This window comes from Leuciscus leuciscus, assembly GCF_965113295.1.
Source record: "Leuciscus leuciscus genome assembly, chromosome: 2".
Lineage (NCBI taxonomy): Eukaryota > Metazoa > Chordata > Actinopteri > Cypriniformes > Leuciscidae > Leuciscus > Leuciscus leuciscus.
This window is the reverse complement of record NC_138726.1, coordinates 57,477,500-57,497,186: the sequence shown is the minus strand read 5'-3', so window position 1 is coordinate 57,497,186 and position 19,687 is coordinate 57,477,500. Positions and strand designations below refer to the sequence as shown.

Here is a 19,687-nt window from a genome sequence, read left to right as displayed (position 1 = left end):
GACCAATGTTTACGGAGCAGAACAGGCACCAACAGAGAAACAAGTCCATCACTAGTAAGTATCCACTGCATTTTATAAAACCGTAGTCAATTTTAAACGCACAATGCACTCCAAAATAAAAATGATCTATTTTTTTCTCCCTCGTACCAGATTTATATCTGTCCCAGATTTATATCTGACTTTCTTTCCACAGAGATTTTTAGAAAAATTATCATTAAAGAGAATCATATAAAGAGAAATGTGGGAGGAGCTTGAATTTATTGCCTAGCCCTGTTTGTTTGAACCGCGAGAGCCGTCAAAGCTTATGCTACTCCTATGTCATGCACCGACAAGAGCCTTTTATAGTCAACACGTCGGACGCAAGCAACTTGCAGTTTTGCCCCCACCAACAACGCATAGTATTGCATACAACGGTGCGTCGCGTATCAAAAACTGGGACGACACATTTTTCTACTCATAGACGCATATGGCGGCCGAAGTGTAGTGATGCGTAGCCTTGCAGGCGCATATGCGTATCGATGCGTTGACTAACTCTTTGGGCGTAATTTGACTTGCATATGGCTGTCTGCTGGAAGCTAGTTATTTAAGTCGATAAAATTATAAATATGGTAGGGCTGGGGGAATTAACACGTTAATCTTCGCGATTAATTTGAGATGCTTAACGAGTTTATAAAAAAATGCAATTAACGCAACACTTTTTTTGCCTCATTTTAATGACTTCCTGTTGCGGAAAAGGCTGCAAAATATGCCGTCCCGCCCCTCCGTGTTTGGCGATCAGGTTTTATTCTCGCGCAGCTTTCATGAGCGGGTCTTTTCCGCTCCGCGCTCTCCATTCCGTGTGTGTGTGTCGGCGCACTGACACACACACACAACACTGAGCAAAAATTGAGCTCTTTGCTCAATGCTCTGCTCCGTGTTTGCGCTGCGCGTTCTGCTCTGTCGTTAACGGCCCAAACGCTCCAATCATGTACCGATCACGCACTGGAAAAGCAAAGTCAAATAACGTGAATTTTCTCAATAGTAGACTTCTGTGAAATAGCCCTACTGAGCTGGTATAGTCATGCTGACAACAATGGTAAAATTACCTGCTCTGATCACATGCTCTTGTAATAATAGCTTTGTAGGACTATGTTTTATTTTGATAATTAGAAAAAAAAAATTATAATAATAAATTGTTAAATTTATTATGTTGATTGATTATTGAAAATAATAATATATTGATATATTGATGTTTAATATTATTTTAATACAGGGCTATTTTCTGTTCCTTTTTTTCCTTTTTGTTGTTTAATTAGGTTATTCTAAGTTTAAATATTGATGATTACAAGCTTGGGGGAAATGCAATTAATTGCATTTAATTACAGCAAATTGTGTAAATAATCAGTTACTTTTTTTAATCGATTCCCAGCCCTAAAATATAAAATATGGATATGTTTCTTACACAAACGCATCACTTCGCTTCACCTTTCGCCTTTATTAACCTGCCAGAGCCGTGTGGAGTACTTTTATCATGGATGGATGCATTTTTATGGACTTGTCAAAAAAATCCCACAGGGAGCTACAGAATAAGAAATCTTTGAAGTCCACTTTTTTACTGTCTGTTTCCATCAGTAAAATTACAGTTGTTTTTTTTTCTCTCAGAATTGAGGCAAGAACACACAATTGCAAGAAAATATCAGAATTGTGAGCTGTCTTTTTTACTCCCCTCAGAATTCACCCTTCGAGGGAGTTTGATTGACAGGTCTTTTTTACATTTTTATTTTACCAAAAATATTTTTTTCTCAAAAAATTACACAAATTAAACGTTGAGACTTTGTTTCAACTTTCATATCAAAAGTAACCTGCTCTGTCTTGTCTCTGCGTTTAAACGTTTCAGCGTTTTTTCTGTGATCCGCAATGTATTTTTCATTGCGTGACAACATGATGTGTGGCGTGAGAGCGCCATGGCTTGTTGGACATAGGAACAGTAACTAAAGGGGGCGGGTCTTTGCAAATTGCATTAACCATGGCTGCCTGTTAATTATCACTGGACTACTTCGCTCTCGCATCTCCCAAAAGTAATTTTTTTTTTGTTTTCTTGATTCCATTTGAATGGTTTAATTAAATTGCTATAACCAATTATTTAAAATGTAATGATTTAAGCAAAACGTTCTTCAAAGGTTAAACCAAACTTTTATTTGACGGATTGCCGTGTAGACCTTTGAGTTTCTCTGTGTTTTATGATATGATGATAGTTTTTCTCAAATGAAGCTAAAATGCTGCTGAAGTGACTCTCAGAGCAGCTGTATTGATGAAGTGCATTAATGTTCTCATATAGAAACGACAGCAAAAAAAAAATAAACCAGAATTGCTTTTTTTTCTCAGGTTTTACTAATTTATCCTGTGATTCTGACTTTCAAACGGCCAATTGCGAGTTTATATCTCGCACTTCTGAGAAAAAAAAGTTTGAATTGTGATTCGCAATTACCTTTTTTAAAAATTGTATTCCATGGCGGAAACAAGCTTTCATATGCACAGACAGTAGCTCACATTTAACATGCAGATTGTGCGCACACAGAAACCTACTGGAGCACAAAAAGTTAGTGTCAACACTGTCCTGTGATTTCTCAATAAGAAACAGAAGTTATAGCATATTTTTCTTTCTGCTTTTGAAGTAACTAAAACTTACAGCTTAGCTAATAGCAAAGAGACGATTCACAGGTATGATTAAATTAGGGCCGCAACGACGCGTCGAAGTCATCGATTACGTCGACTAGGAAAATACGTCGACACGCATGAAATGCGTCGACGCGTCACATTCATTATTTACGTTTAAATATCGAGTAATGGCGGCTTCTGCTCCCGCTCATGGTGAAAATGACAGACCACGATCATCCAAAGTATGGGAATACTTTAAACTACGGCCGAACAGAAAGGTGCTTTGTTCACTATGGAAACTATTCCCCATTCGGCGACAATAAAATGGACTTTAATTTATAACTTCAACTTAAATCTGTCAACGAAGCTTTCAGTGCATTTGCCAGTTTTTAAAAGTTTTGTATGCACATGTAGACTAGAGAGCTGCACTCCCGCGGGATACAACGCAACAGAGTTCGGCGCGGGAATATAGATCTGATGGCCGAGTGCGGGCGCGGGAACATAGATCTGATGGCCGAGTGCGGGCGCGGGCGGTAATGCACTCGTGTGTGTGTGCTGGTCGCGGGATTCGCGGGACTCCCGCAAAATAGAAATATCTATAAATTGAACATCTAAAAACGAATAAACTGTCATTCATCTGTTGCACAAAAGCAACAAGAACAACTAAAACAAAATAGAAATGATTTACAGGCCAGAGTCTCTTATCTATTTATAACATGTTTGCAGCGTTGAACAATGTAGCCAATCACAGACATATGTGTTGATTTCTTGAACGCAATGGCCAATCAGATGCATTTAAGATAGAATCCCCTCACCGCTCAAAATGAGGGTCATTCCACGAAATCAGTGCCTTTTCAACTTTGAAAAATTAAAATATAAAATAAGTTTAAACAATTTTTTAAAAATATCCATTAAATGAAGACAGCATAAAATAACAAGAAATCATACTGTGCCATCTCAGGCTATGTAATTTTTTATTTTATCACTATTTATCTACCTCATGTTTTGATATTTTTGTCATGCCTGTTACAGACACATGCGTTACTATATACTATAGTTTTAATTAGAAATATGTTATAATTTCCACATATATGAGCAGTATTTAAGTCCCTCTTTTCACTGGAATTGTAAAAAAAAATAGTTTTTTTTTTTCAATATTATATTTGTCATTCAGATGACCAAGAACATACAAATTTTGGAGGGTGATCACATGTCAATTAAGAAAAAAAAATATTTTTACAAGAGAGATATTAAAAGAAGGGCTTTGTCAAAAATACAATATAGATAGGGTTACAATGGAAAAACTTGGAAGGCCATTTCAAATATAATTTTTATATTTTTTATGAAATTAATGACAGTAACAGGATTGACATCATAGTAACAGGACTGACCAGAGTAACAGGGATGACAGGACACACATTCTTCAGCATACACTGCACATATTTGTTTACATAATTTTGTAAAATTTTACCTTTTTAAATTGTATTACTTGACATAGCCTAGTTGTATTAGTGAAGCACATTACATTTCTAAGAGATCTAAAGATTTAAGGGTATTGTAATTAGAGTAATTAGACCCATGCGTCCATCTGTTTGTCTGTGTGAGTATGTCCCCTCACAGAACTTAAAATATACTGATCTGGTTCAATTATTAGGCAAGGAAGATAATCAGATCTTGGTCTTTCTATGATGATCTGAAAACAGATGCTAACATTTGGTTTCACTTTCTTGAACATTACAAGATTGGGGCGAGGGTCTGCAGTCACCTTACTGCTATTGTTTGTAATCGCACAAAAAAGTCATTTTTATTGTTAGAATTGTGATTTCATAATATTTAGATATGAATCCAACTGGAAAAAACTTGTGAAAAGATATCTTTCAGTTAGTCAAATAGCATATAATGGGGCTCTATAGCCATCTAGTGGCTAAAATTATAATTTTTTACTTTTAAAACTACATTTTCCAAAATATGGGCAAAAATTTTACACAAAACCATGTCAAATTATCCATGTTATCCCCATGAATGAAATTTAGAAATGTATAAAGTGAATTTTACATAAAAAAAAAACTGTATGAACTGTTTTGTATAAAAACCTATAAAAAAAAAAAACATTTTTAATTTATTTATATAAATTTAAAATATATCATAAATCCTCCCAAAACTGCACAAATGTGGAGTAAAAACATTAATAAACAGAGTAAATTTACATTTGTAAAAAAAATTTAAAAAAATTATTCTGCTACAAAATTACATGTTATTGTCTGGGGTCTCTGGAGACCCCGAAGACCACGAAAGTCACTTTTTTTCACGCTAACATAAAAACATTTTTTATTATTGTACATCTAGAAAGGGTTGAGAGCCGTACAAAGTTTCATGCCATTTAGACAAAGATAATTTTTTTTTTTTTATTCAGCAAAAGTCATTTGCGGGTCAAAAAGACCATCAGAGGGTTAATACTTTAATTGCCAGATGCACCAGCAATACCAACTCTGAAAGATATAGGCATTAGCTCAATAAAACACCCAGGATGACCTTTAAAAGTGTTTTAAAGATTTTTAAAGATCACTGTTCTTTAAAAACAGTGTGGCTAAGGTGACACCTAATCTATGTCATCCCTGTTACCCCACATGTCAAAACCTGTTACTATACAAAAGTAACAGGCCTGACAGTAACAGGTTTGACAAATTCAAGCTAATTTGCTAATTGCTAGCTATTAGGGCAAGGCCATAAAAGCACATGTTGTACACTTTGAAAGGATATTACTTGTAGATATTGATTACATTAAGTTAAATAAATCATTGTTTAAATTTATACTTTAAAAATCAGTAACAGTTTTGACATTGCATGATGTCCCCACCTCAGTTATACCTAATAAATCATCAAAATAGAGCATTATAGAAGAGAGAGAGAAACTTACTTGTGTTTTAACTGTTGGAATAATGATTGAGAGATGATGTAACTCCCTTGAAGTGATGTCACAGGAATGTACCATTATTTTACAAGGGGTTTTTGGTGAGGGTAACAGGCATGACATGAAATCAGGGGACACCGATAAAATGGTTTATATTTTATTAAAAATAATGTATATTTATGCCAAAACATTGCTTAACAGTGACACTATACTTAGAACAATATGAAAATGTGATTTTTGTATAATTTTGCCTTCAATTTGCAAATTAAAAGTCCTGCTGAAAAAGAACAATCACAGGGAGGGACAGGCCAAAAACCTTACCCTTATCAGCATAAATGCTATTTAAATTATTTAAAATAATATATAAATGACTTTAATTTAATGTAATATTGAGGAAATAATACATAGTACTATTATGTTTTTAAATCACAAATTTATTTGTTGTTATAGTAATTCTACATCTGATTATTTCTCAGGGACACAAAAGGCACCAATTTCGTGGAATGACCCATGAACTTTTTGTTCAGTGCTGAATTCTGCATACTGGCAAATCATCTGATTATAGCAAACAAAGATATTATGACAGATTCATTGTGCAGCCAGTTTCATTGATAATAACAGAGATTTGTGAGATCACGATGAACTGAGATGTCTTTTTAGGAATTATTAAGGAAGAAATCCGTCCCGCGCAGGTCTCTAATGTAGACTTTAAAAACAAACGACTAACGCTATATTTACATTAACAGTAGCCTAGGCTGCAATCTAGTGTATGTGAACCTTTTTGCAGATAAACACAAGTGCATTATCAGACAAGATAATGGACAAGTTAATTGAGTAAATCATACTCCCACTACGGTAATTAATAACAGACACATTTCCTAAATAGGCCTGTGACTGTAAACATCTTACATTTTATGAAATAGTTCCATTAGTTAAAAATAAAGTTTAAAATGCTTCTTGTTCGCATATTTCATAATACAATGACAATTAACCTTTCTGAATTTTTTATTTTTTTGTCATCATTCATAGATTTCATGTTAAAATAATATACAGATGCACTACCCTCTTCAAAATACAGCTGATATATTGTTGTACTTATTATTTATTGGAAAGTTTGCCAATGGATAAATCAGCTAATCGCAAAAATAATCATTAGATTAATCTGAAAAATAATCGTTAGATTAGTCGACTAATCAAAGAAATAATCGACAGATTAATCGACAACAAAAATAATCGTTAGATGCAGCTCTAGATTAAATCACACTAGAAATTGTTCTATCTCAAATGCAGTACTACTTTATCTGTATCTGATTTAAAACAAGCAGAAATCTGTAAGAAATGTAACAATCCATAGACAATATAACTGATGAAAATGAGCTGTTACATCAGAGCAAAAGCATCGTGGGCAGTGCTGTGACATGCTGCAGCTGTGCTCAAGGCGACCTGAGTTCGAGGTTCACACTTCTCAAGCCAAGTTTGTAGTTTGTTAAAATAATTTAGCCTCTAGTTGTGTTATTAAAGGGATACTCCACTTTTTTGGGAAATAGGCTCATTTTACAACTCCCCCAGAGTTAAACAGTTGAGTTTTACCGTTTTCGAATCCATTCAGCCGAGTTTCTGATATTTGGAAGAATATCAGTAACCAGACAGTTTCTGGTCTCATTGACTTCCATAGTAGGAAAAAATATATACTATGGAAGTCAATGAGACCAGAAACTGTCTGGTTACTGACATTCTTCTAAATATCAGAAACTCGGCTGAATGGATTCGAAAACGGTAAAACTCAACTGTTTAACTCTGGGGGAGTTATAAAATGAGCCTATTTCCAAAAAAAGTGGAGTATCCCTTTAACATGTATATAATGGATTAAGTATATGTTTTAAATTACAGAAACAAAATAGATACTCATAAGGTATCATATTTATACTTTTAAATAAACTAATCTAATTAATTTCTGATTAATAATTAGGCTGGCTAATTTTGAAAGTTTTCAAAGTCAATATTGCTTGTGATCTTAATATGTAATATGTATTTGTATTATTTTTGTTTACACTGTTGCATGATCTTCTTTTATAGGCTATGAGGAAAAACTCTACCATGCACACAGAGAATGGAGCTCAATTCTGCTAACTGGGATAGCAGCTGAAAAAGAAGAAGAGAAGAACAGTAGAACACCTATTAATGCAGATGACTTTATTCTTTTTCTGCAAGAACCAAGACAACCAAATACTGATGATGAGCGCTCTGAGCAAACAGCAGTCAAGACGTGTGATTGCACATTGGACTTTACTGAGTTCTTCATTTAATGTTGGGCATCTACTGTACGCAGAACTTCTAATAATTTATGTGAATGCCATTCATAAACCTGTTAGATTTTTGTTTTATTTTAGAGATTAATAAAATTGTATGTTTTAACAATGTTATAGCTAAGCATTTTTTATGTTTAAGAGAACATTTTGGGAACAAAAATAAAACTTCCCACTAAAACATTTATAAGAATGTTAAGTAGTATTTTTAAGAGTATTTTTAGAGGATGTTATCCTAACTTTTAGAACAGGGGTTCTCAAACTTTTTGAGTGTGTGGACCACTATTTGTAATCAAGAATTTTCGCGGACCACCTCATAATACACATAATAAAATATGTCTACACACAGTCCTACCTGAATTAATCTGCACCTCTAAATAGGCCAACCTGGTCTCACAGGATTCCGTGAAATGTCCACGGGCCCTTAACTCAAAATCCGTGGAGCCATCACGGAATCGCCCCAAATTCCGTGATGCGGCCACGGATATTACTCCAATGCAAGTCAATGACATTGACCTTCCGTGGTCCACACACGGATACCCGTTTCAATGACGGAGTACAGATCTCACTCAATCGACGTGCTTTCTCATTTGGAAACGCAACATTTGAAGTATTTGTGAACTTTTCCAACATCAAATGCCATAATGACGTTAACCTGACTGTTATTGAAGCTATTGCATTGTCCTGTCATCATAAAATTTCGGTTTGTTTCAGTTAGCCTAACCAAAGTCCCGTGATGGCACCACGGACCTCAACAACCTGACCTCACTCATGGACGTTGTAATGTTGCTGGCTTGTTTAGGAACTTATAAGCTTTAGGTCGACTGTGTTGCAATGGCATGTAATTAACTTGACATTTTGTCTCGTCCTGTCATCATAAAATCCAGTTTGATGGCGTTTTACACCTATTGCTCGCTTGGCTATAGTCAGATCTAAAATCTGTGATAGGAGCACGGAGTGAGTCTGTGGTGAGACCACGGATAACTCCAACGCGCAAGTCAATGACACTCACCTTCCGTGGTCCACACACGGATACCCGTTTCAATGACAGAGAACAGATCTCACTCAATGGACGTGCTTTCTCATTTGGAAACACAACATTTTAAGTATTTATTTATTTTCCAACACCAAATACCATAAAGACTTTAACCTCTCTGTTATTGTAGCTATTGCATTGTCCAGCCATCATAAAAATTCAGTCTGATTCTGTTAGCCAAACTGAAGTCCCGTGATGGCACCACGGACCTCAACAACCTGACCTCACTCACTGGATGGTGTGATGTTGCTCACTTGTTCGAAAGCTTTATGTCGACTGTGTTGCAATTTTGTCTTGTCCTGTGTAATAGAAATTTTACATTTAGATGTGTTTTTTTACTCTTAGATGTGTTTTTACTTTTAGAAGTGTACAACTTGTATTAACATCTGTCACTTTATTTTTTACTCATAAGCATTTGAAGAAATATATTCATATAAGCTAAAGCACGTTATTAAAGATATGTAGCCATGTTTCAGAAAAGCATAAGTTAAGACAAGCTTGCAGGGACAAAATGTCCTGGGTGATAGACGGCAAAGAGACTATACGCACTCAAGTGACCCTGTACTTCAAGTGTCCTTTTGTGAGCTCCGAGTGTGAAAGTATGTGCGCAGCTTCAGATCAAAATAGGGATAGACAAAAGGTGTGAATTTTGAGCAGCAGCTAAAAACAGGAACTTGTAGTAGACGTGATATTGTTTTCTGTCTAGATATAGGTTATGTTAGACCAGAGATCTCGAACGAAAGACATATTACCTTTTAAGGTAACGAAGGCGATCTTTTGAGAAAACCAGGATGTGTTTTGTGTATATAAGCTGGGCAAAAAGCAGAAGTCGGGGCCTTCCCATACCAGATGCGTTCTGTATGTGAATGTCAATTTCTTGCAAGAAATAAAGATCTTTATAACCTTTGAAATCTCCAGCTGTCTTCCAATTATTACAAAAAGTTGAGGAGAGAATTTCCACGACACCTGTCATCATAAAATCCAGTTTGATGGCGTTTTACACCTATTGCTCGCTTGGCTATATAGTCAGATCAGATCTAAAATCTGTGATAGGAGCACGGATTGAGTCTGTGGTGAGACCACGGATAACTCCAACGTTCGTGATATGGTCACGTAATTGAATCTATTGATTCGTGCCACGGACACGTTTATTTCGTTATTTTTCGTCTTTCGTGATTACAGCTCGATTATTTCTGCCTGTCGGCTGCAGCAGAGAAGCTGTTTAATCAACATTTATTCACGAGATCTTATCGTGGTTTATGTTTTATATATATTAGATATAGCAGGCATCAAGCAGACATGTCCTTGAAAAACGTAAAAAAATGTATTGCCCATCAATATAAAATCTTATCCTAGGAAGATTTAATACAACATAATTCTTTCTTTATAATAATTTATAATAATTCTTTCTAATTATAATTATTTAATTTTTTTTTTTTTTTTTTTTTTTTTGTGTTCATTTTTGGGTGAACTATCCTTTTAATCTGGCAAAATCATCTCAACTTAAATTCCTGAATTGGGTATGTGATTGACTGCCTGTGTCTGGTAGATGCTCTGACCTGTTGCTGGTTCTGAAGTCTGACCACACTGACTCTGACTAGCCAGTGGTGATGCTAGGGCTGGGGTCTGTTTGCACCTGATCTGCCTGTTAGTCCAGTCATTTTAAGACAAAATGGGGGTCAACCTTGAACAAATTGCAACAGAAGCAAACTCAACTGATTTTGTATCCTCAATATGTCCTGAGTAAGGAAAAAAAAGTCCCGAAGAATCCCATTAGGGGAAAGTTTTGAAAAAGACCCACATATAGTCTATTCATACGCCTATTCATTCTTTTTCTCACGTGAATAGGGTAAAAAGTTTAATCGTTAGATATCACCATGAAAATTACTGAGTTGATTACTTACATCAAGACAAACAAAAAATGTATTCCAAGTTTTTTTTTAATTGTTTGTTAAGATGGACAAACGGTGCATAATCAAATTATGTATGTGCTAATTTGCATAAATACCACAACAGATCTAAACATTGGGTATAGTCAGGTGAAAATGTCTTGTTGAATCTTGTTGACACATAACAGTAAAATACTTAATGTTAAGGTCTGAATGGAACCCATTTAGGCTACCCATGAGCATTAATACATAGAGGCAGGAAGAAGTACTTTAAACCAACCTTTATTAATTATTATAGCAGAGATGGGGTTTGGGGCTGGGTCTGTGGGACTGTTTCTGGGGTATGAGTCTGAGGGAAGAACAGGAGACAAGGGTAAGGAGAATGCAGAAGACAAAAGGTAAGTAAAATACCTTAGGTAAGGTAAGGACATAATGAGGATACAAAATTATTTGAGTTTGCTTCTGTTGCAATTTGTTCAACCTTTTTTCATAAAATGACTGGACTATGTTTGTGCTTATTTAAAAAGATCTCTGATATCTCTCCCTTTCTTTTCATGTTTAATTGACCCTGTTCAAAAATATGACAAATTTAAAATATGATTCCAATCATATTCATATTCTAATCATCATCCAATTACCAACATTTTTATCTTAACTCTTTCTCGCCAGTATAAAAAAAAGAGGTGTTTTTGGTAATTTTCACAATTTCATGGCACCCCAGAATATTTTGTTGTATGAATATCTGAACATACCAAAAGAAAGAACAGACCCTGTGCTTTTAAACAAAAAATAATGTTTTATTCTAGCTTCGTGCGTCTTTTTTTATCAAAAATGTTGGCAAGTTTCATAAAAAGCAACATGAGCAAAAAGCTGAGAAAATCGCATTTTTATCAAAGACTACATCTAGATCAGATTCATAATGATGATCAAAACACAGTAGATCGAGTCCATCAACACCCTACACCACATGTGTCAATTACAAGGCCCGCGGGCCAAATACGGCCCGCGTCGACTTTTAATAAGGCCCGCCAACAAATTCTGGTGATCAATTTAATGTGGCCCGTGCGCTGTTTAAATGACAACAACGATCTTAACTTAATGATGTTCGATAAGTGTCTTCAACCGTGTTCGGCAGCAGCGGTTCTAGTGAGAATGAAACGCAATAAATCCATTTTGATTAATTTGAGTAAAAATGTGTTGTCTTTTACCAAGAGAGTGGCAAGATGAAAACCCCTGTTTTCTGTTTCAAACTTTCACATAGCATTTTTAGGTTCCATAAAAAAATAAAAAAAATAAAATCCAGATTTTGATTTTCAACATTTTCTTGAATTAAAAAAAAGACTTCACATATAAAAAAGAAATATAACACAAACACATTTCCAAAACTGTAAAAGGTTAGGTTATATAAAAATAAACCTATCATACATTATTTAATGATAAACATATTACTGTCTTAAGTGAACTCATTTATAGTTATAAATGCAAATAATAATAATTATCAATATTAGGCTATTAGCCATGTATTAGGCTACATATTTAGAAGACGCTTTTTCCCAAAAAGGAACAAAGCAATTCGTAAAAATGTCATTAATAATACAGGTTATACAATAATAGGCTAAGATTATCACAAATAAACAAAATTTTGACGCATATCCAAGGGTTTGTGCGGAGTGTGGAGCGCGCACTGCATGGCAGAGGCGCGGGCGATGGATCAACGATGGAAACAATTTAAAATACTCTTTAACTTCTGGTCATACAGAAAATAACACATCATTCGCAAATACTTTGTGTAAATTCACAATAACAATAAAACGATGTGCTTTCGAAACATAAAATAAAGCATGATCTCCGTGAACTGGAGCAGCGTCTCAAGAATGAACTGAAACAAAATAGCCTACCTATAGGCTACCTAACGTTACCTATATAAACTTGAAATGTCCAATTTTAAACAAATAAATTCGAATCGAAAGCAATTAAATACCTTCTGATTATGTAATCCGTAGGTGCATTTCTTAAATGGATAGTTCACTTTGAAATTACATTTTGGTATGTTTTAGCAAGATGTAGGTGTCTTTGTTTCCGCAGTAGTTTCAATTTTGATTTTTTAGGTCAAACCGTTCTTGTCTGTCATGTCATATAATGCAGGTTTATGGTCATTATCTCAAAGAGCATGCACAGAGAAGTCCAAATTAAACAATTCCCCATCGTAAGTACACATTGATGGCCTAAGACACGAAACGAGTGGTTTGTGTGAGAAAACGAACAGTATTTATATCGTTTTTACCTTACGTTTTTAGCCTACACAACCACATCCAAGTGATCTGAGGGCGCGCGCGCTTCCTGGTGTGTGCGCACGTTCTGGCTTAGTCTGCGCAAGCAGATCACTTGGACGTGGTTGTGTAAGAGGTAAAAAGTAAAAACGATATAAATACTGTTCGTTTTCTCGAACCAAGAAACCTTGTGTTGTCTTTTACTAAGAAAGTGGCAAGATGAAAACCACTGTTTTCTGTTTCAAACTTTCACAGAACCTTTTTAGGTTCCATAAAAAAGGGAAAATGAATGGACGCAAAAGTAGGCCTATTATCCTTTTTATCATATTGTTTACTATATTTATTTGCTTGCTCAAATATCGATCTGAGTTTTGGTTATTTTACTGTTGTTGGTTGTTAGGACCATTGAAATAACTGGCCGGTGCGTTTCATTGATGACGATTCATTCATTCGTTCGTCAGCCAATCAGATTCGATCATTCAACAGCCCCGTAGTAGCTAGGCTACAACTGTAAACAACGTAAATGCTATATGACTTTAAAGAGCAGAACAATGGCTAAAAAAAGAAAAGTGGACTGCGAATATAGATAATTTCAAGAGAGATGGGAAACCGAATATTTATTTTGTGAATATAAAGAAAAGCCAATGTGTCTCATATGTCAAGAGTCACTCGCGGTTTTTAAAGAATACAATCTAAGAAGGCACTTTGAAACTAAACATGATAAATATGGAAGCATGGACATGGAACTGCGGCTGCTTAAAGTCAAAGAACTAAAACACAAACTTCAGCTACAGCAAAACATGTTTACTCGCATGAACAGTCAAGGTGAGGGAGCAGTAAAGGCAAGCTTCATCATTGCAGAGGAGATAGCAAAAGCATGCAGGCCGTTCACAGAGGGGGAATTTATTAAAAACTGTATCGAAAAGGTATGTAGTGTTGTGTGCCCGGAAAAAAAGCAAGCCTTTGCCAACATCAGCCTTTCCCGAAACACCATGGCCAGTCGCGTGGATGAGCTGGGCTCCGACTTAAAGATCCAGCTAAAAGAAAAAGCTAAGGACTTTGTTGCATACTCACTGGCTATAGATGAGAGTGCAGACAGAACGGACACTGCCCAGCTCTCTATATTCATTCGAGGGGTAGATGATAGGTTTTCCGTTACTGATGAACTTTTGGATTTAAAAGCAATTCACGGGACAACATCTGGACAGGACATCTTCTCACAAGTGGAGCAATGCGTCAACGACATGGAATTGCAGTGGAATAAACTTGTTGCGCTGACAACTGATGGTGCGCCTGCGATGTGCGGGGAGGTCCGTGGTTTGGTCGGTTTGGTACGTGAAAAAATGAGGCACACGGGAGAAAACCTCACAGCCTACCACTGCATCATTCACCAGGAGGCCCTCTGTGGAAAGGTGTTGGGCATGGGACATGTAATGACAGTTGTAAATAAAACAGTCAATTTTATTCGTTCACGGGGATTGAATCACAGGCAATTTAGAGCACTTTTAGAGGAGGAAAACTCTGTGCACGAGGATGTGCCATACTACACAGAAGTCCGCTGGCTTAGTCGGGGTAAAGTTTTGCGAAGATTTTATGATACCCGCATTGAGATCGCTCGTTTCATGGAAAGCAAACAAAAGGTCATCCCTGAGCTTGAGGATGAAAAATGGCTGAGTGACTTGTCATTTTTGTGTGACATAACCGAGCACCTCAACACTCTTAATGTTAAACTCCAGGGTCGAAAGCAGCTGATCACTGAAATGCGAGACTCCGTAAAGGCGTTTCAAATGAAACTGCGTCTGTGGGAGGGCCAGATGCGCCAAGGCAACCTGTCTCACTTTCCTATTTGTCAGTCAGTCAGTGAAACGGTCACCATCCCGTTCCCGGCTGAAGTGTATGCCGACAAACTGAACACACTGAAAGTGGAATTCTGCCGAAGATTTGCTGATTTTGAAAGACAGAAATTCAACCTTGACCTGTTCGCGAATCCATTTGCAGTAGATGTTGACACTGCGCCTGAGCACTTACAAATGGAACTCATCGAATTGCAATGTAACACTCATCTAAGTTCGAATCTGTTCGAATCTGCCGAATCTGCCTAAATTCGAATCTGCCGGCGAACGTAATTTTTCATCAGCAACTGCCAGTAGCAAATACAATTTTGGGGTGGCACCCGGGGTGGCCAATCGCATGTCAGGGGTGTCCAGTGCCACCCCGGACCCCCCTCTGGCTCCGCCACTGACTTCAAGTGTCCTTTTGTGAGCTCCGAGTGTGAAAGTATGTGCGCAGCTTCAGATCAAAATAGGGATAGACAAAAGGTGTGAATTTTGAGCAGCAGCTAAAAACAGGAACTTGTAGTAGACGTGATATTGTTTTCTGTCTAGATATAGGTTATGTTAGACCAGAGATCTCGAACGAAAGACATATTACCTTTTAAGGTAACGAAGGCGATCTTTTGAGAAAACCAGGATGTGTTTTGTGTATATAAGCTGGGCAAAAAGCAGAAGTCGGGGCCTTCCCATACCAGATGCGTTCTGTATGTGAATGTCAATTTCTTGCAAGAAATAAAGATCTTTATAACCTTTGAAATCTCCAGCTGTCTTCCAATTATTACAAAAAGTTGAGGAGAGAATTTCCACGACAAATGGCGACGAGGAGGGATTCGCAAAGCTGATGACCTCCGTGGACGAAGCAATTGACTGAACATCCCAAAGACAAGAAGTCTCTGGCTCCGATACCCCAACGCTAAATTGCAAGGGATGGGAGAATTGTGGACACCACGGCAGGCCTAGGTGGACGCGATCCCGAATAAAGAACCAAGCTACAAAAAGCACGGTGAGAGAAAATTTAGGGTTTGAGAATAAATTTGAAAGTAATTTCTCAAATGCCAGGTGTTAATTGTTTTCCCAGAAGGGCCAGAGTTTGGAGAATGAACCGGAAAGTAATTCTCAAACGTCTAGACAAGGTGCGGTTTGGAATAAGCTGAAAGTGATTTTCAAATATTTAATAAGGCACTTGTCTGGGGAAAAGACCTAGCATCGACGGATGTGGGCATTTTTGAAAGTCCTAGATTGACGGATTTAGGCTGGCGTGGTGGCGACGCTGGGGGGGAGGATTAACACAGTAAATATAGTGCGTGTGAGCACGCGACTGGGAAATTTTAAATACGATACTGAAAAAAAAAAAAAAAATTAAATACGCAAATATAAATACCGTCGAGTATGTTAATGATAAAGAATTGGAGACAGTGGATTTCTCAAAAGGGTGGCATCATAGGATACCACAGTTAATTAATGTGTGTTTAATGTAAGCATAAGTGTTTAATGTCTGAGTGTAAACCATCTGCAAAAGACAAAGGGAAATTGGACAAAAAACAAGTCCAAAAATATACAGATAATTATGACTTTGATGGTCGAATTATAGATGTATGGTTAAATGAGGCAATTACCAGACAAAGAAAACAGATAAATGTAGCATTAGCAACCATTAGAGAGTGCAATGAGAGACAAAGCCAGAAAGAGGGAGCCAGAAAGAGGAAGCCAGAAAAAAACTTTACTAAGCTCTGTTTCTAATTCTTCCGAGGAAATGAGATGCATGAAAACCCGTGAGGACGACCGCTGTCTGGCTCCCTACTCCCCCTACCAAGCACCACCAACAGTGGCCCTCCATGAACCACAAAGACAACCAGGAGCAATGGGAGGTCAAGATCAAGACAAAGACAAAGAAGAAGAGGGAACGAGTCTGCAAGCAAGACCACCAAGAGCCTGCTAGGTTCGATCACCCTGCCCTTTGCTCCTCCAGACTACACTCCTCCATCTGCAAAATTCGTAAATGTTCACCAACCCAAAGAGAAGCACAGGCCAGACAATCAAAGATAAGTACGTATGAAGAATATCTGAAAATTGTTTTTTTCTGGACGGTCTGGACCCTGAAATAGGGAAAAAGGTCAAGCGTCTGGAAGAAATCCGACGACACGCAACGCATCAACAACAGCTGCTGAGAGACCAAGCCAAGAACAAACAGAAAAAGATTGACAAAGACACTCAACTGGCTCTGCTGAAGATGGGGTGGAAGAGGACGTGGAATGGGTGACCGACCCGCAATGGACCCTGAAGTTTGTTATAATTGTGGGCGAAAAGGACACTGGAGAAATGACTGTCCGGATCCTCCAAAGAACAGAGGATTCCAACAGCCACCAAAGCCACAAGGAGATTGAAAGAAGGAGGGGGAGGGGAGCGACGGTGAAGGGTCTGACTCCCAGGTGGTAAATATGTTTAATCTTATCTCTTTTTCTGCTCCTTGCAATGAAGAAAATATGCTTGCTGTTTCTTGCAATGAAGAAAATTCGCTTGCTGATACTGAACGAATGTATAAAGCATTTGCAAAATTACCAATGATTGATATCAGTATCGAGGGTAGGAAAATTAAGTTCTAAATTGACAGTGGAGTGAAGAACTCAGCAATTAAAAATGAACAATTGCCTGATTTAATTGTATTATCTGGAAAATGGGCAACCTCCAGAAGTGCCACAGGGCATCTGGTAAAGGAACCATATACAGCAGATTTGTCTTGTCAGATTGGTGATCACTCATTTTCTCATGCTTTTCTTGTAACTACTACCTGTCCTTGTAATCTTCTGGGAAGAGATTTGATGTGTAAACTGAAGCTGAATTTGTATTGTGATGACAGTGGCCTCACTGCTGATATGAGCATGGTGCGAATGCCAACTGAAACATTATATGTTTTTGAACGGAGCACTCCTCAGTGTGGTCTGCAAAACAAAGCCACAGATAGGATGCCTCCTGACCATGATTTCATGGAAGAAAGTGATTTGCATTGCACATGTCATGTTAGCAGTGAGCCAGATGAAATGTTTGCTGAAAAATGGTCTGAACTAGAGATTGAGGAACTGAAAACCTCAGAGTTAATCTGGTCAGATAAATGGTGTGCTGTGAAGGTCAAATTGACTGATAGCCAAGCATCACTGTATGATGTAGAGGGGAAAGTCCCTCACATCTTTTTAGCTAAACCACAGACTGCAGAGTGGAGAGGCATTGGGCTTTTTTGTGAAACAATGTGACTCACTAAAAGATTGGTGGCTGACAAAATGTGTGGCCATCTGAGCACAGGGTTTTACAAACAGTTACTATTATAAGAAAAAATATTAAGGTAATCAGAACTGTTAAAGTGATGAATAAATAGTACTATATGAATTGCACGTGTTTTAAATATTATATTTTTTATATGAAGGCGTCTAGAATTTGTATCCCGTTATCCCTGGGAGACAGTGTGGAAAAACAATGTTTTCTAGACGGTTGAAATCACATGCTGTCATCATCAGGGGTACGAGATAGAAATGTTTTTTATTTTGTCCATGGATCAAAGATTGTGTGAAGATTTTCAAATCTTCTTTTAAATAGCTTACGAGCAACAACAAAAAGTTGGGAAATTGAAATTGTGCAAAGAATGACAAATTGCATTTGAGAAATTAAAACGGATTCTCTCAACTGCAATTGTAGGTCTACACGATCTCTATTTAAAGTGTTTAATCTATTTGATTTTGAAAAGTTAGGTTTACGTTCACGGTGTTAAACTCAAACACATGACGACTGCATCGGACAACTGAGAATTGATATCGTAACGTACAGACACTGTCGCAAGGGGAATGCCACAGTGCAACCCGGTATCACGACAAGACGTGAAATAATCACGTTGGTCCCCTTTGGAAAACGTGTAGATGTCACAGTTTAACGCCCTCAAACGTGAATCTTACACGTCCTCAAACGTGAATCATACACGTTTGCCATTGAAGATATCTGTACAATTTCCTTACCATTTTATAGATTATAAATGTAAGATCCCTTCTACTCCCACACCTAAACATACCCATTTTATGAACAATATTAAAATGATAAAACGTATGGACAGATATCCCACCCAGCACCAGACGTCATTAAGACGTTGTTTTTTGGGCTAAATCAAGTCGGCCCGTCATAGTCTTCATTTAGCCCAAAAATAGACGTTGAAATTTGGGCTTTGTTTGGTCCGTCTGATTTGGTCCAAATTTAGCCCAAAAATAGACGTTGAAATTTGGGCTTTGTTTGGTCCGTCTGATTTGGTCCAAATTTAGCCCAAACATAGACGTTGAAAATTGGGCTTTGTTTGGTCCGTCTGATTTGGTCCAAATTTAGCCCAAACATAGACGTTGAAATTTGGGCTTTGTTTGGTCCGTCTGATTTGGTCCAAATTTAGCCCAAACATAGACGTTGAAAATTGGGCTTTGTTTGGTCCGTCTGATTTGGTCCAAATTTAGCCCAAACATAGACGTTGAAAATTGGGCTTTGTTTGGTCCGTCTGATTTGGTCCAAATTTAGCCCAAACATAGACGTTGAAAATTGGGCTTTGTTTGGTCCGTCTGATTTGGTCCAATTTTTGCCCAAAAAATTACTGCAAATTTGGCTTTGTTTATTTAACCCAAGACGGCCGTCTGTTTTGGACCACATATAACCCTAATATAGCATAAATACAATTAATGTCTATTGTTAGCAAGTAAAGAAATAGATTGTAGAAATAGTTTCAAAGTTACGTGTTGCACATCCCAGAAATACGTTATCTGTAAGCACCTATACGTTCGCAAA

General features: G+C 37.1%; 1 protein-coding gene and 2 long non-coding RNA genes across 3 annotated transcripts in view; 2 read left to right on the top strand and 1 right to left on the bottom strand.

Moving 5' to 3' along the window:
• LOC309493250 (C-type mannose receptor 2-like) overlaps positions 1–19,687 on the bottom strand; it is a 104,946-nt gene that overhangs the window by 13,943 nt on the left and 71,316 nt on the right. The window lies entirely within an intron of this gene.
• On the top strand, positions 1,650–7,971 carry LOC309493370. The gene is made up of 2 exons (XR_014203879.1): positions 1,650–1,741; positions 7,625–7,971. It is a non-coding gene; the product is annotated as an uncharacterized lncRNA (long non-coding RNA).
• On the top strand, positions 15,166–16,259 carry LOC309493341. Its single transcript, XR_014203844.1, has 2 exons — positions 15,166–15,884; positions 15,941–16,259. It is a non-coding gene; the product is annotated as an uncharacterized lncRNA (long non-coding RNA).